Source organism: Cynocephalus volans, chromosome 5 (assembly GCF_027409185.1).
Source record: "Cynocephalus volans isolate mCynVol1 chromosome 5, mCynVol1.pri, whole genome shotgun sequence".
Taxonomy (NCBI): Eukaryota; Metazoa; Chordata; class Mammalia; order Dermoptera; family Cynocephalidae; genus Cynocephalus; species Cynocephalus volans.
The window spans coordinates 77,927,997-77,945,386 of record NC_084464.1 but is presented as its reverse complement, the minus strand read 5'-3'; the positions used below and the strand labels follow the sequence as shown (position 1 = coordinate 77,945,386).

The following is a 17,390-nucleotide window of genomic DNA, read 5'->3' as shown; positions in this document are numbered from 1 at the left end:
GTTTTCTCAAGTGACAGATCCCCTACTTGCCTTGGAATCTCACCACTTTTAAATATTAACTTTAAATTAAAAATTAAAAATAGTGATGAGTCCATACTAAGCAAACAACCTGAAATAATAAATAATTCAGTGAACATGTGGAAGAGCACAACCTTAGCACAACTTTGGAAAGCCAGCCTTTTGCTCAGAACTTTTCAATTAAACATAAAAAAAAATTCTCCAAACAAAGCATAAAAGACCATCATAAGATCTTAGTTATAAGAGCTCATAAATGGAAGGGCATTTAGCAAGCATCAGTATAGTGCTTTACTTCCTGTATGTACAGGCTTCTTTTTTAGCAAGACATGAGCTAGATGAAATCTATGTGAAAGCTAAAGCAAATTTATTCCAATAAGATGCTAACCAATTTTGGCAGTTTAAGTGAGACTCAGCGTTGTTTAGTTGTTTAAACTATTTGCTTGCAATAATGTTGATTTGATCAGCACAAATACACAAATACTGATAGTCAATTCTATACTCCATAAATATGTATAATCAAAAATAAATAAATATTTCAGGGAAAAACACAAAACCATTTGCTTGTTTTTTGGTTACTGTGCAGTATAGGTCCCACAAGGAACAGCGATTCTCAAAGTGAGAGCATGGCAACAGAATTATCACCATAGCTTCTTCTAACCCCACATACCTGCATCTCCTCTTTCCCCATGCACTCTGCAATTTATTCAGTAGATGGGGAGGCTGCTGGGTATGTGAATTTTGCAAAAGCTATCAAATGATTTTTCCTGGCAGAAAACCACTGATCTAGAAGGACTGTACTAAATAAGTTTGCTCAAGATTGAAAAAATCTTGCCAATACTTGAGAAATGTGACTAGTAAATCCATTAAAAAATCATGAATTAAAATATGAAGATTAAAGATCCAATTATGATCAAGACATCAGACCCTGATTTGTCTAATATAACCTTGGAAATGCTCACAAAAAATAACTTATGTAGTTCAAAACTGTAAGAAATTCGGCTACATTAGTTCTGTTAGACAAGGTTCCTAAAAGTCTTCCCACCCAAAAGTGCAGCTCTGGATGTCTTGTATCCTGGCCAAGTTCTATAATTTTCCCCACGATCAGTCTTGTTTTAACTGTTTGAAGGATTAATTCCTTTTGCTGATGGAGAGTTTAGGACAAATTCCAGATGTTTAAAAATTTCTCTTAGCTATCCTAAACCATTCAATCTTGAACCTTCTTAACTGACTTTATAAATCATTCATTTTCCCCTAAGTTATGCATAACTAAGAACAGCTTAAAATATTACAGCTGCCCAAGCTCCCCAACCCTCCCTCCACTCACATACCCAATTCCCTGGATTTAAAAATTATCAGAATCTTTAAATTGAATGACCTATACTTGAATAGTAAGATTTTAGGCACTTAGTAGCCGGTGGCGTAAGTTAACCACTGCTCCCTCTATCCATCCATCCTAGAACTCTCCTCTGACCACAGAAATGCAAAGGTGCATGTAGGTGACCCTGTCCACCTAAAGAATGATGCTTCTATATCTGCCTCCATCTTTCTCCTCCCCTGGCCATATAACTCTTCATGCCCTCTGGCCTCTGAGTGTTTGCAGTGACACTCTAGGAATGTAGTGTTCCACGTCAGCACAGGACCCAGTGCCCAGGTTCTGCATCCTGCTTCCCTCCACCTCTCTGAGGGCTTATGGTCCAGGGCAGACAAGAAACACACGTGGTCTCTGCTTCCTTGTGTAGAAAGCATACATAGAACTGATCTGAAATGGAAGTGACATAAATGTATAGACAAAATTCTGCCCTTTAAAATTAATCTTCACCTCCGATTCATTCATTTACACTTTGTAGTCAACAGTTTTAAACTCAATTCAAGAGTTTCTAATTCTCACTATATTGCTTGCTAAAGATGATAATAATGAACCTTTCCTTGTAATTAATACAAATACAGACCTGCCTGGTCTTTGCCTTGTGGAAATGAATGAAGGCTGTAGGAATTTACTGAGAACACGATCCTATGGATTATATACACATGAAAGATTGCTAAGGACCTCAATTCTAAGAAGAAAAGCCTTATCTTGTACAGTATAGAGCTCACAGAATTATAAAGAGTAAATCTCTTCTCCTCTAGAAATGCATATAAGTAACGGCTCAATTAGCATTCTCTAATAAAATGGTAGTGAAAATAAATTGACAATTAAGGTACTAAGTGTGTGCACTCTTATTTATAGCCTTAATTTTAATACAACCTAAACTAAGTATTTGTTGTATGCCAAGCAATGTCTATGCATCATTTCATTTTATCCCTGACACAGCAAGATAAAGGTGCTAGGATCATCACCATCACACAGATGAGGACACCAGGCACGGAGAAATGAAATCACATCCATCACTCGCTTTCCTATTCTGGAGTTTTGTTTATTGTAAACTTTTCTAAATCACTTGTGGAGTAGGAGAGAGTATGAGTTGGAATAAATAGTTAATAATAGTTCAATAAAAATTGTGGGTTTTTTTTTGTAAACTAGGCATAAAAAGTTAACGAAAACTTTTAAGAGTAGAAGCAAATATCCAGATCCTTTGGTGTTAAAAGCAATTTATTCAGTCACTCACTCATTCATTATATATTTATTCACTTACCAAACTCTCCTTTAAGATAATACTGATGTACTATATAAGCTAGGGTTCCCCACACAGGTGCTCTCAAAATTTATCAGAAAGCTTTTTGGTTATTGCACTACTTTCTCCCCCTCACTCCCATCTACAAGGAGCCCCTCCTCTTCTACTTTGGCTGGCATTCTCACTAGGGAGGGGGGATTCCAGAGGGTCAGGGCATCCCAGCCTCCAGGCTAATAAGGGACTTTCCTCCCAACTCCTCCCTGCCTCCCCTCAGGCACCAGGCTGTCAGCAGTTCCCAGTCTCCTCCCTCAGACCACCTGTTGTCTCAGCTCTTCCCTCCTCAGGGGCTCCTGCTCCATTAGTCTCCTCACAAGGAGAACCTCTCCAAGAAATATGTCCCAGTCCTATTGAAATAAAGCATCTTATTTCTAAAGGGACACTTGGTGATTTGAAGATGAATTTCATTGAAACGATCATGTGGAGGAATTCAGAATTCAAATAGCCTTTTTTAAAAGTCAAAGCTATTAGATTAAATTCCACGAACAACAAAAATTCAGCATGATTTTTACTATACCTTCAAAATAATGAGAAAAAGTATTTTAGAGGAACACAATTCTGCAACGGAAACTACATTTTAAAAAATACATATTTCATTTATAAATTTCACAATTAAAAAATATCAATTTCTAATTTAAGTCAAATGTACATAGTTGAGTTTTTTTTATCAATGTTTTAAGCAAGTTAAGTGATTTTAGTGCTCTTAGAAAAAAGGTTAGAAAGTATTGTAATCTAATACTGAATTCATTATTTTATTTTTAATTTTAGAAAGGATTTCTAAAGCCAAGGTTAGTTTAGAGTCTCTTATTAATCACTTTGTGTGAAATTACAATAATTGCCATAAAAAGACCAGATTACTAATATACTTACAAACTGACTCATTCTGAAATTAAGTAATCATTAAAACATGTTTACAAAGCTATGCAATGACACAGAACATAAGATATCCCATCAAGTTAAAGAAAAGCCAAGAAAAAAATTGTATGTATGATGCAATTATTACCATGCTAAAAATTAATTATTTTTTTCTTTCTACTTTTTGGTAATTTACAAATTTTCTTTAATGTGAATACTTCAATAGAAATGTATTTTTTTAATTGACCCACTTCAGACATAGGAAATAATACCTTTCAAATCTCAAGAGTAATACAGACCTACCAAGATATTTCTTATGAACAGTTCCCTATCTAGGTAAATCTTTGAAAAGAGAAAAGACTGCATAAACCTCTTCCCTGAAGGCCATGAATCTGTCTCAATCACTACTGTATCTACTGTAGCACCGCATAATGTTCCTTGCATACAGTAGATGCTCAGTATATACTGGCTGAATTTTTTAAATGTTGATGAGGAGATTCTTAAAAATACATCTTATTTACAATTATTGAGCATCTTTCTTTGGAAAAATTTAAGAGTCACAGCTCTTTAAAAAGTACTTTTTTCCCTTTAAAAAGCAATGACATAGTAACAGAAGTTAATAATTGATCCAAGTTTAAAACCAGAGCTTTGGTATGAAAATGTGATTTCCCATCCTGTGGTCTGACAATTGTCTTGAGACCAGCTGATGTTTCTGCAAGGTGGGAAGACATGGAGTACTGGGCAGTTTTGACAGATGACTAGCCTGGACAGGTTTCTTACCCTCACTGAGACTGTTTTCTCAGCAGACACTACATCTCGACCCAACACCCAAGGATGGTCTTTGGGCACACCTAGGATTGATCAGTCAGCATGATCAGTCAGTCAAACAAGGTGGGGCTTGAAACTTGGTCCAGAGGAGAGACATGGAAGGAAGGTTGGGCTGATGCTGTGGAAACAGTAACTACACCTCAAACATGTAACAGCCTGGCTGGCTGAGCTCAGCAGCCCCGTACTGCTAATGGTACCCTACGTTTACTTTGCTAAGTAGACATATTTATGTGAAAGCACTTTGCAAACTGGTGGGCTCACTATAAGCCTTTTCCTTCTTTCTTTTTTGTTTCCTGGCATTTAGTTACGATTTACTTCTGTCATTCCATTAGTATGAGTGTGAGTACCTTTCACATCTATCTGGGCCACTAGATTGTAAGCCCCTTGAAGTCAAGGATGGTGTTTCATTCATCTTGGCATCCCCAGAATCTGGTAAAACCCTCTCTGTACTATCAGATCTCAGTCATTATGGCTGTGTTTGATGGAAAGCAGCATGGACATGGAGCTGCCTATGAAAGACATGGTGTTCTCCACCTGTGCTGATTTAGAACCCAGGAAAGTTATGATGGCCACATGATGTAAACTATAGCCAATGCCTCATCCGATCCCCAGTCGGTCAGGCCTCAGAAATGTGGCTCTGTCTGGGCACACTGACTTGGGTCTGTGATCAAGTGGCCCTTTTTTCTTCTAAGGAGTAGAAAGAGGCATCTGCCCTAAATATAGGCTAGTCAGGCAGCCCCAGTGCCTGCCCCGGTCCTGAACTTCCCAGCAACTGTCCGTCTTCCGTCCTAAGCTACTGCACAAATCTCTCGTTTACAGCACCTGGCTCAGGAGTTATCAATGGGAATGAAGAAAAGCACTTTCCCATCTAAGCATTTCAAACTCAGCTGCCCTTGTTCTGCTGGCCAAGAAACTTGGGATGACTTTTAGAACAAGTCTAGGAGGTCCAGCTCCATGCCCTGGGCATCCATAAAGCTGTCCTCTTGCCCTCCTGGGAAACAACACAGAAGATTAGCCTTTTGCTGTCTGGCAATACAAGCTGGAAATTTGAGTGGGTGTAAAATGTAGTTTGTTGGGTTTCTTTAATTATTCAAAAATATTTTAACATTTATTTGTACATATTTGTGAGGTACAGTACATTTAAAATGTAGTTTTGAGGAATAAGGATTTCATAAAAAAAAAAAAAAAAAGAGACTGTTTTCTCTGTGAATGAAAACTGCTATACCTATACCTCATAGAGCTCTTTGGGAGATGACTGAGGTACATACAAGAAAGTACCACACATATCAGTTATTTTTCCTAATTATTACCCTTCTGATTTTGACCATGTTAGGACAGATGGAACAGCACAGTATCTACTAATGGAAACAAACTCAAACGTTATTTGGGCTTTTAAACAAGTACCATGATCTCATTTGACCACAATGGACATCAATTTCATCAATTATAATAAGAGGGTTAATCAGATTCTCTCTAAAATCCTTCCAGCTATAAAATCCAATGACTCTAATTCCTTCATTGCTTGAATTTATGAGGTAGAGTGGGAACTGAAATGAGGGAGGGTTAGAATTTTTTTTAAAATTAAACATGGATAAATCAAGAAGCAGACTTCTCTTAACTAGTGTGATTTTTCTTAATACAAGAACGACCAATTACTCTGAATTCATTCAACATCACTTCCCACACACATACATTTTTAAAAATAGCAGGACTACAAAACAGTTTGGGAGTTTACTTAGTAGCTGACTTATAAAGCATTCTACAGAAGAACTTAATTGTCTCCAATATTGTTTGGCATGAGCACAAGGGTTGAAAGCAGCAAAAGGAAAGAGGCTCATTTACCTTATACCTAAGGCAAATGGTGACACAGCATACAGAAAATAGGGACAAAAAATCGTAGTCAGAGTTCACCCTTTAAATCAGGTTGCAAGATCTCTACAACATTCCATTAGAGAATGGGCAACTTAACTTGAAAAAGTCCACTGTACCTCTAAATCAAAGACACTTTCGTCAGTTTTACTGCAAGTTAAGATTTGACTTAAACTGTTTTGGTCTATCAGCAGCTCATAGTTGCTGCTCATGTAAGGATTTTCTAGATTTTCAACAAAATAACTGTAAAATCATAAGATAAAAATCATACTTCTATTCAAAGAATAGTTATTAAAAAAACTAATGTTATGATTGCATTCTACTGTATTCACCTAATTAATATGTACTCACAGCAGGTTTGTGCTAAATTTGAACCACTAGGGATAGCTGATGATGGAAATACAGTGTGACTGGCCCTAATTTCATTTATAGAGTTAAGCATTAAGAATGGAGGTTAAAAAGATCAGGTCAACCAAACAGGGCAGCCACAGATGAAACAGCAACAGACCACCAACTTCTGTTTTGCTCCTTTTGCCCCTGGTGAGAAAGAGTCTGAGAAAGCACAAGGTGGTTTCCACTAGCTTCCAGGCCCAGGTTCCATTTCTGCCTGCCTCCAGAAAAACGTGGTGTGGTGCCAATCTTGGATGCACAAACTGGGGAGAATAGTGGAGAAAAATAATATTTCCCTAATTATAGGAAAGGATGCACAAGTGGGGAAAAAGGATAAATGAAAAAGGAACAAATAAGAAAGAAAAGCTACCTTTTTCCCTTTCTTTTCATTCCCTAAGGGTAATTTATTAGTGAGTCCTCTAATGTTGGAACAGCATATTATTGCCATCCATTATCAAGAAAAAAATATTCAGTTTACTTTATTTCACAGATGGGGATCTAACCAAACCTGGTAATATCATGCTTCTCTACCTGGGAAATGAACTACTTAGAAATAAATTTCTTCAAATCAACACTTTTACCATTTAGACTAGCTCAACATTTTATTTAAATTGAGTGTTCTTCATAAATGCTAATGAATAATCTACCTTTCTACGGAGAGCAGGAAAAAAAGAGAGTCTTCAGGGGACCATAAAATGAATTGTCAGAAAGTTTAAGATTGATCATCTATCTTGGATTTTCTTAAGAGTAACAATTTCAATTATTCGGTCTCAATACAATCATAAATCAGTGGGGAATGCTTTGAGAACTGTGATCTGACCAAGAAAAGTCATTGCAGATGATGTGAGGAACATCCAAAAACTCCTAAATTCCCATAAGAATTCTTACTCTAACCTTAGTTTTACATTCTATGGAACAAAAGTGCCACTATTTTATTTTACCTAGATTATCTATCAAGAAAAGAGGACTTATATAAAAGAATACTTTACACTCGCTTTAAAAAAATTCTAATTGATGAAATGAACCACTCTAACTAGAGTCTTTGGAACATTAATTTTTTAAAAATCCACCACATTGGTTAGTATTCTAAAACATGCAAGTCTTAACATTTCTTCTTATTTTTCCTTTCGTTCTGAAACTATTCTTACAATTGCCTCTGGTATTTTCTAAGTGTGCTCAGAAGTCCTAGGGCTCTGGCAGTTTTTTAAGTAATAAAATAAACACAGCAATGGAGTACCTGCAGTTCTGCTAAGAGTATTGTTTGTATTATAAGCCCCACCCACAAAGGCTACAGAGAAAAATATCCAGTATAAACAAATATTACTTAGTTACCAGTGGCATCTTAAAGCAGCACACCCAACTTTCAAAACCCAAAAGGGAGAAGTTTTCCACTCCCACAACACATAACTCCCTGGTGAAGCCCATGTCAGGCAAAACAGAATGACAATGCCAGTTACTGTGAAGTTGGGGAGGAAGGGTGGGTGTAAGGCAAATTAGTAATTCTCTCCCCTCATTTTTCTACTATCCTTTCCCCCTTCAATATATCTCTTCTGTTCCATGATGTCACTTTCCTTTCTTTTAGCTGCTCTCCCATCTGCTTTCATCCCCAATTACAACAGAAAAGATAGTTTTGTCCTTTAAGTTTGTTGCTTAACATCAACCTCTAAATTCCATACAATACACATACACAAACACTATTAAATTTAATTATTCAAAGGAATACAAAAACGGCAAGGAGGGAGATGAAGTGGGCTAGGGTGAAGGTTGGGGAAAAAGTGGAACGCTCAAGCTTCCAGCTGAGAGAGAAGTTAAACCCTCCAAAGGCCAAACAGCCAGCCAAGAAACGCTAAGAGCAAAGATAAGCAGCCTCATGAGAATCACAGGAGCCTGTAGAGCCCACCTCACCAGGCCAAAGAGGCAGCTGAAACCTGATGAGTGTCTCCTGAAAAGTTTACCCTTTACCTCTAGAGCCCAAAGGCTTAATTAAAATTGAGAAGCAGAACATATTGCTCTTCAAACCTGGGCCCAGCTGAGTGTGGATTCTTTCTAAGTAGACTTATCTTGCCACAACTCTAGCACATCTTTTCATTGCTTTTTAAAACTACTATTAAGTTATCTACTCTGCCTACACCTATCAGTCTCCCCTCACTTAAGGCCCTACCATAAAATAAAGCTCTGTACCTTTGTTTTCTCAATTGTAAAATGAAGGTAATTCTTAACTATAGAGTTAAAAAGATTAAATAAACTAGTAGTTATAAAGTATTTAAGACAGTGTTTGGGACATCAAAGTATGAGAATTTGTTAAATAACATGAAAATAAAATAATCTGTGAATATGTACATCCAGATTCTATGACAATGAGCTCTTTATCATTGAGCTCTTTATAATGGAAAAGCAGATTTCAAACAGAAAAGAATAGTGAATATACTGATTTTGTCAATGTATCATCAGCCCCAGGAGAATTACCAAGAATTGAGAAAGATTTCCTAAGGAACCAGGCTTTATCTTAAAGTTCTGTATTTAGTCAGTCCTGGTCTTGAGGAACTAATTATTAAGGACGAAATACATCTATTTATCTGCTGAAATCACAGCTTACAAAATGGAAGTGTGAGAGTTTACATTTAGTCTAGGACATCTTGTATCTGACTATTCAGCACTGCAGTCATTTGCCTTTTTTAGGTTTTATTTAGATAATATTATTTAAGATGTTTTACTGTATATTCTGAAAAAGGACAGAGTATGAAGTTAAATGCTTAAGAGAAAAGGAGGTAGGGCTATAATGAAATGAAAAGGACAGCTATAACAAGAGAAAAAGACAGAAGAAAAAAGATAGGACAATACTGAGGGAGATGATGATGAGAAAATACAAGGTTTATGACAATGGGACTATCTACCATGCTTGTAATGTGGTAAATGGTAAATGAGATCAAAACACAGAGCAGACTACATTTCAAATATCAAGCTACCTATTTGCAAAGTGTAAGACTACCTCTTGAAAATGAACACTGGTCTACATATTAATTAATTTCCCCATTTAATAATTATTTTTAAGGTACAAATGTTCCAAAAACATGTCTGAAGTCTCAAAGATAAATTGCCAAAAACTAGTATTATATGTTTTTATTTTTCAATGAAAATTTAGCAAAAAGTTTAGCTACTTTTACCTGGCCATTAGAAATCTCAATTTAGAAACCTGTAAGACAGCTAACCATATTAAAAAGTACTTCCATAGAATGATTTAATAAATTTAAGACCCAGAAATGTTTAAACATTTCAAAAGATGTTCTCTAGGTGACATTAATAAAATGTTAAGATTTAAAAAAGAAAAACATTTAACTTTTAATTTTTTTGTTTGTTTTTTGTTTATGTTTTTCTGACCGGTAAGGGGACCTCAACCCTCGGCAGGGTGTGGTCCACACTATGCTCAGCCAGTGAGTGCACCGGCCATCCATACATAGGATCCAAACCCGTGGCCTTGGCGCTACCAGCGCCGCACTCTCCAGAGTGAGCCACGGGGTCAGCCCAATTTTTTTTTTTTAACAAAGAATTTGTTTACAATAAAATAAAGTTCCACTCAGGCAATTCAAGAATTTTTATGAAAACAGATTCTTTGAATCCTTCTTTAATAAAAAGTATTAACACTGGTAGTTTTAATCTCCATAAATGGAACTGACAGATTTCCAAAAGTTTATTATGTTAAAAAATATAGAGTTTTGAAGTATTAAGCTTGTCTAAATTTTAGCATTGTAACTTAAAGAATTCTAACTTCTGAAGAAGAAAAGTACAGGACTTTATTTAAGCAAGAAATTTCCATCTCTTCTATATTAAGAAGCGACAACCCATATAACTAATGACAGGAAAGCATTTCAATTCAAACTCTACTCAGCCTGAAGCAAACTTAAAAAAAAAAAAAGACAAAAACACAAGTACAACTCACATTTTCAGAGAAGAAAGGAAACCTGCTAAATAAGTAGCAATTACACTGAAGAATTTATATGCTAAGCACGACTGAATGTAAAAACATCAGAGCAGTCAACCATAGCTTTAGCACTCTGAGTATGATTAACAGAATGAACTTTCAAAGGTCAATGAAATGTCAACACACTTTAAAGAGATATTCTTAAGTCCAGTCAATGTATAATAGCACTTCATAATTCAGGGGTATTCCTCTTAGTTTAAACGTAATGTGCATGTGATATATTTACATATATATGCAGACTTATAACATGTCTACAACCATATTACTATAGATTTACCCTAGAGTTTTGACTATGTTAATGTTTTCCAAGTTATGACTAAAAAGAAAACATCAAATATAACTATTATTATATAACACTATCCAATGAAAATAAAATGCAAAGTAAATCATAGATGCCTAAGACTGGTAAAGCAGCCGACCTTATTTATTCTACCATAGGAAGTCATTCCCAAGAATAATGCTTTATTGTCCTTAATACATGTCATCCTGATACCTAATCTGTACCCCACTAACCGTCCCTGAATTCTTGTGGTTAACTAGTTTGCCAGAAAAGGTACATGGCATTTGAAAATTGCCAAGGTTAGCATTAGAAATCTCAGGAATAAAACAAGTCCTGAAGGCACTGAGTACCCATAACTGACATTTCCATACTAAGAGCCCCAATCCTATCCCAGGTAAGCAACACCAAGTTGTCCTAGAATCTCAGAATGAGAAGGGACCATCAAGATCATCTGACCCAATCCTCTCCATTCACAGACCAGGAGGCATAGATCCAGAAAGGTAGAGCAACCTGTGTAGGCTCACATAGCTCCTTAGAAGTATTAAGACCGACTCAAGTCCAGTGCTTTCTTCTCTATATCAAATCCATCATATACTTTTTCTTTTTTCTCATTAGGACTTTAAGACCAGGTTATAAGTGACCAAATAGCTGTAGCTACCATAAGAATTCGAAGGAAAGCAGCATCCTTAAGATGTTAATAATCTGGAAAGGCTCCAAGGAAGAGTTGGAAATTGAAGAATGAAGAGAATCTGGGTAGTTCCAGAGGAGGCATCACTAATGAGGGAAGCAATATGGGCCAATGCAAAGTAGTGAGTTTGCCATGTGCCTGGAACTATGGAGAGACAGTGTTTATAGTAGGATGGAACTCTGGTTTTAAGGACACCTTATAAAGCAGGCAGGAGAGAGTCAATTTGATGTGGGAACTAATAGATTAAAAGATTTTGTTTTTAAAAACTGACTTGATGAAAGCAAAGACTAGCCTAGACTAGCCTAGCGATAGGTGTGCAAGGGAAAATGGAAGTGGGGAGACAGAAAGCTTTGAGGTGCTTCATAGGAGTCTGTCTAGTAATATTAGTAATACTTTATAGGACTGTTGTAAGGAACAAGTGAGCTGATGAGAGAGAAAGTGCTTTAACAAGCATAAATAGTTCTAGAAAGCAAAGGTAGTGTTAAAAGTCTAGGGGCAGGGGCCTCTCAGACCATGTCCCCATGTCTTGGTGGCATACATTTCTCTGAAAAAGTGTCTCTAGAATTGAATTCCGCATCTATTCCTACAGAATCATAGAAAGAAATCTCTTCCCCATAACAATTCTAAAAGCTAGATCCCAATGGGAGAAACAGGTGTCATCCTTAAACCCCTGCAAGGCTGAGGATCAGTGATACTAAAATCCAAAAGACTAAAACTTTGAGTCAGACCACATAATCAGTGTTTCTTAAAGTATGTCAAGAAAGTATATAATTAAGTGCTAAATAAAGTGATACAAATGGTGAGGAGGGCAGAGGAGACAGCACCTGAGCCAGACAGATATATGATGAAACCCAAGTTATTAGCTGGCACTGCAGTCCACATACTTCTCCTCTCCCTCTTCAACAATTACTATTTAGTAGTGTGACCTTCCATTGTGTCTAGCATTACTTATCTCCTCCGGTGTTGTCTTCTTCTTTTCCTTCTTCTACAGCAACTCTACAGTGCTAAAAAAGAAATTTGGAAAAGTTACTATAATTAATTAAAAGCTACATATAGTATGTACTGTGTGAATTATTAGCTGTATTTTAATTTGTAATCTTACATAATTTCCAAACATCTCCTATGAGGCAGGTACTATTATCCTCATTTTCAAAGAAAGGACTGAAGCTTAGAGAGTCAAGGACACAGCTCAAGGCCATCAAGGCAGTAAATGGCCAAGCTAGGATTGGAATTAGGTCTGCAAACTCCTCAGCCTATGCTTTAAATCTCTCCTAAACTCTTTCCATTTTTTATTTAATAAACATGAAAAACCTCACTTATGTGTCAGGGACTTTATGCCTACAGAGAATATTGGAACCATTATACGAGTTTGTAGATGAAAGTTTTGATAATAGAAGTCAGGGGTCCTGGGTTTAGCCACACACTTGCTTGCCACATTAGCAGATTTAGGACCAAAATCTTGAAATGTTAAGTGTTAAAGCGTGTTGAGGCGACAGCTCTCCATACAGCATTCATGTTTGGTTCTCTCTCAGGCCTTCTATACCATATGGTCTATTCCCAATCATTTGCTTGGAACCTTGTCTCCCTACTTGAAGAGGGGGAAGAGACAGGAATTGCCACTCACACAAATCATCAACAGGCTGGGGAGGATAGTGGAAGTATTCCACTAATAGGAGGGGTCTGTGAACCGTGGTCTGTTGGGTCTTGTGCTCCAAAGCAGCCTTAACTCTGCTTGCAGGAGGTACCTCGGTTTGCCTGCAGAAGTGGTTCATTAGGGCCTCCCTGGCCAAAGGGCTCAACTAAGAGATAAGGTCAACAGGTCTTCTGCTGTAAGGAGTGATCAGAGCAGTGAGAATCTAGGGAGCTTTTTTAATATTCCTAGAAGAAAGCAACACTTGCCATCACAACGTTGGCAAGACAACTCTAACACTAATTCTTAGAACTAATTCTCAGTCTGATTAACTTTCATTTTGAAATATGCTTGTTAAGAATACAGATTCTAGGTTTTGCTCACAGACATTCTGATTCTGTAAGAGTGGGAGGCACCCAGGAATGTGAAGTTTTGCAAGTACTACAGGTGATTCTGATACAGGTGGTCTAGGACTACAATGAAATACACTATTCTAACCTCTTACGCCCAACCACCAAATCCGCATGGAGAGCATATAGCCTAAAGACAGCTTGTTCAAATATCAATACTAGGTTCTAGGTTGAGTGGTCAGTTCTGGAGGTTTCCAGGTTTGCAAATATTGAGGCCTTAGTATTTTCCTGATATCACCAAATAGACTATTACACACAGGCCCCTTGGGAATAACAGCATATTTTACTGTAGTCCACATTGGTTCTCTCCTACTCACAGTACCTGTCTAGAGTGAAGACCCTCCTGGCAAGACTATTTCTGGTGCTTAAAATTATTTAGTGTAAGACTGGAGATAATTTTTTTCACTGCTGATATAGTTGATTTCAAAAGTTACACTTCTATGCAACTGAACTGAAAGGTTTATTTCATACTATTTTTAAATTTTTATTTCTATTTTACTTTATTTCATGCTAAGTTTAAAAATCAGACAGCACTCAAGTGAAATATTACGGTTATGATTAGGCCATTTAATTAAACATTCAATCACAATGCCAACAGCTACTGATTATTTAAGAAACATACCTTTCCAAAGGTTCCTGTTCGTCAAACAAAACTAGGTCATAAAAATGTATTATGTTAAATCAATATTGCTGTCTTTCTCCTAGAAATCCTATCCATTGTCTTTGTCTCTTTCCAAATGCATATCCCTATTTTAAGGCATGTACTTTCAGGATAAATGTTGGCACTAAACTCAGTTTTTCTACCAGTTTTTTCTTTGATACCTTCTTTCTGTCCACTAAAAGCATAATAATAATTCTCTTTAAAAATGGGCAAGATGGAATTTTAATTATTATTATCTGAGCACAGTGTATTTTATTTAGCAAGTATTTGTTATTTACTTATAATAACGGATGTTCAAATAAAAAAAGTAAGTTCAACTTTTGTTGCTATAAAAATATTTTCTTCCATGAGAAGAGAAAATGTCCAGTGGAGCACCTGACATCTAAAAGGCACTCTCATGAAATGGTGAGAAAACTGGAGGACTTTATCACTCAGAGAACAAAATAATTTCTCCTGTATACACTACTGACCAAGTATACATGCAATATTTAAGAGAACTTTGGTTACGGAAAATGTTTACTTTTCATGAAAAAAACGCAGGTTATGATAACCAAAAGATAACACACCACTGTTCTGCAACACAGAGATGACAATATTTTAATACCATTGTCAGACCGAACCATTAACATTAATTATTTAGCAAAATTATTCATGCCACTAACACATCCCAAAGATTATGTAAGTGAGCTGTCTTGGCGTCAGTGATACTGAACACAGTAGCTATTTTCAATCCTTCATTAAAATTAGATCAAGATGTACTTGCATTATGTGTTACTCTTCCTGTAAGGAAGATTTATATTAGTTTTTCACTTTGGTTATAAGTGACATCTTCTTTTCCTTCTTTGTCAGAAGAGCTCCTTCTCCCAGTGCCCCACCCCCAACCCGGCAAAAGTTTTCAGCAGAAAGAAGCAATACAGAAAATAAAACGAAAAACACCTGCCCTGTTTACTCTCTCCCGTGCATAATAAATGTCTTGTTCTACCCTTAAACTGAATCCAGAACTCTGGGTGCACCTGCTACTTCAGCCTCGGGCTTGGCTCTCTGTCCCAGCCTGGACCCTAGGACTCAAAATGCTGCAGCAAAGTGGACCAGTCTTAAGAATCGTAAAATAAGCAATGAGTCATTTACTTTTCACTAAAGAAAACCTTCACCTATTAGTATTTTAAAACATCAGGCTTAAAAGTTACTTCTGAGTAGGCTGAAAGGTGAATCCCGGCGCATGTAAATATATCCTGACCCACAGCTTCATAACTAGTGCGCCACAAAATCTCAAAGACGTTATTTTAAAAACTGGAAGACACCATAGATCACGTAGCTGCAGCCCCATATATCACAAACAATGAGATCTAAGCGGTAAAGTCACTTGTCCAAGGTCAAGCAGAACCAGTTACAGGCCGGGCTGGTCCGCGACCTTCTAAACCTTTCCAGCCCCCCTGCCAGGCCCCCGGGAGTCCCGGCCCATGAAGGGTTCCCACGGATACGGTTCACAAGTCAGTGGCACGTCAGTGCCTCTCAAGCTACCGCACTTTCATTTGTTCTCCCCGCCTGCTCCAAAAAGTATTAAAGGCTCTGTCCGCGCCTTCTCCCCAAGCTCAGCTACCCCACTGCGCCCAAAGCCGACTCACCCGCAGCCCAGGCCGTGGGAGCCCTCGGACGGACTCCGGCCCTCCCGCACTCCCCGCCGGCCACGCCTTGGCCCCGGCGGACGACGACTCGAGAAAGTCACCGGCGGTGACCGCGGACGCGAGGGGCGGGCCGGGCCGCGCCGCCCCGCGGAGGCGCCGCAAACTTTTCCCGGCTCGCAAGTTGCCCGGCTCAGCGGCGGCGCACCCACTTCCCTCGCCGGCCGTGGGAGCGAGGGGGCGCCCCTTCCCCGGGAGGGGGCTGGGCAAGCCGGGAGACGGTCAAGTTGGAGCCGACGGAGCGCGGGGCCGAGCCCGGCCGCATTGTCTCCGCGGTCGCGGACCAAGCCAGGACAGCGGTGGCACGAGCGGGGGCGGCACGGAGTTGCCGTCCCGAATTGGCCACCCCCCTTCGCCGTCGCCGCCCACCGCGTTCTTTGTGTGTCTCTCGCCGCCCTCGGGCCGCTTCGCCGCTCTCCTGACAGCTAATGGGCTCACCACGCCGGGTCCCGCGTTCCCTCGGCCGCCGCCGGTGGCGCCCGGCCCGGCTGGAGAAGAGAAGAAGATCGTTGACAGATGCTGTCTCGGAGCGGCCACCCCCGGGGGAAAGCCGGGACTGTCTCCGGGAGACGCGGCCGGCAATCAACCCCAGACCCGCACTGCCCCCCACCCCCGACACCCCGTCGGCGCGGAGACCCTCCCTTCGCGGCCACTCGCGCAGCTCCGGTCCTGCGCCCCGTGCCCGGCTCCGAGGACGAGCGCGCTCGGTCAAGAATCCTGGGGAACCCGCTCCGCCCCCTGGCTCCAACGCCCTCCAATGATCTCGGCCTACAGAGGGCAGTTTCGTCCAATCAAGTGTCGGAAAGCCCGGCCAGTCCCCGAGGTGTAGCCAATAGGACGGGACTCCGGCAACACACCCGCCCTGATCCACTAGCAACAAACCGCTCGGAGTTCAGCGGTGGGACCCCGATCCTGGCAGGTCAAGTCCGGCAAGAGCTGTATGGCAAAGTGGGAGTCCGTCGAGGGAGATGGGGTGCTTAAATTACTATTATTATAATGAGTTGACGAAAATGAGATCACTGGACGCACTACTTTTGTAGGTCATCTAAATCCCTACCCTCAACTTAAACGCCTTTTCTGGCGAAAGTTTTTATGTGAAAGACAGCTGCACAAACACGTTGTAGCACTATTAACTGTTCAAGCTGAGGCCTTTCCTTTTAGAACATTGCTTTAAAGTGCCTAACCAGGCAACGCTCAGGTTGGTACATTCACAGTCCTGAGTATTTTTATTCTTAAGAAATTTGCCAAAACACCAGGTTTCTGAAACAAGTTAGTTTCTATTCTGCTCCAAAACACAGACTGCCAGTGGCACTGTCATTTTTTTTTCTTTCTGAAAGAAAATCGCTTTCAAGAATAGAAATATGTGAGTTCTGTATGTAAATCATCTTTATTGTGAACTTCTATAATAAAGTCACTCAAGGTATCTCCAGT

The 17,390-nt window shown here is 39.1% G+C and overlaps 1 pseudogene; it reads right to left on the bottom strand.

Moving 5' to 3' along the window:
* LOC134377993 (protein canopy homolog 3-like) overlaps positions 1-16,518 on the bottom strand; it is a 59,781-nt pseudogene extending 43,263 nt beyond the window's left edge.
* Between the last annotated feature and the right edge of the window lie 872 nt (positions 16,519-17,390).